Here is a 1,326-nt window from a genome sequence, read left to right as displayed (position 1 = left end):
AATAGTATATTTGACACCAACTTGTTTGTTTTTTGTTGTTGTTGTTGTTTTGTTTTTTTCTTGTTCCCATCAGATTTTCAGTGGGAAACACCTGCCCACAAAGAAGTGCTTTACCAAGTAAAGTAAAGGGTTAACCCACTAGGTGTAAGTAATAAGAGAATTTTTAACAATTTAGACTGCCACATTATTAATGTGAACTTGTGCTAAAAAGGTAGTATAACTTAAGCAATTCAAAATGCATTCAATTAATAAAAATTATTTAACTCAATAACTACTTGCATACTTTGTTTGATGCCTTTACAAACTCCTGATTTCCCAAACTTGTAATTACTGAATCATTTGATGAGTCACATATTCATCATCATAATAATTGTTTCCTTTAAAAAAACTTATTTCTAAACTTTCTAGAGCAATTAAATATTAGAAAAAACTATGCTTGTAGAATTCACACAAGTTTTTATCAGTTGTACATAGCCAAACTTTTGTTCTTGTATCCCACCTGGTGATGAAACTTGCGAATAAAATAAACAAACATACAACAATTAAAATGTACAATCGATAAAAACTTGTGTGAATTTCTAGAGCAATGTTCAGTTAAGGCTAAATTTTGTATTTTTAAACACAAATAGGTACTTTAACCATACTATATCATAACACTTATTATTCCAATATATATATCTTATATAAGTGTTGAATATACAAGGCTGTTTAGTATAAGCGTTATTATTTAGTGATTTAATATTTAATGATTCATTTGTTTTCATAACAAGTGTTTAATGTTAATTATTTTAAAAGCGATAGTTGTGATAAGTTTCATTACATAACTCAGTACGAGTGGTATATTGTGTATGCAGTTTAATTGTTGTGCTAGGCTTTAGTAATATTGATGACGTCATCTTACTCGAAGCTTCGAAGTTTTTCTCGTTATGTGTAATATTTTTGCTACTAGGGGCTAGATAGTTTTAGATTTTTCTGTCGTGGTAAATACACGCGAATAGTTAGAAAAAATTAAGTTAGTGAAAGAGAAGTTAGACTGCATGATAGTACGTTTAGCCATAATGAGCGATAACTAAAGTGAGTTTCACAGTGATATTTGAACAACAGAGACAAATAAGAAGAATTTGTCTTGCCAAAGGGTGTTCTAAAGTAATTGAACTTGTCTGTGTGGACTTTGATGAAAACGAAATAATTACTTAAAGCTCTGGATTCAACTGTGAGAACTAATAGTTTAACGAGTTTTTGTACATACACAGCGTGGTCACAAATAAATAGACACCACATTTTCAGAAAAACTGAAATTTTTCAGTCATATTCACATGAATTGAT

The sequence above is a fragment of the Limulus polyphemus genome, unplaced genomic scaffold, assembly GCF_000517525.1.
Source record: "Limulus polyphemus unplaced genomic scaffold, Limulus_polyphemus-2.1.2 Scaffold2161, whole genome shotgun sequence".
Taxonomy (NCBI): Eukaryota; Metazoa; Arthropoda; class Merostomata; order Xiphosura; family Limulidae; genus Limulus; species Limulus polyphemus.
This window is presented reverse-complemented; position numbering follows the sequence as displayed.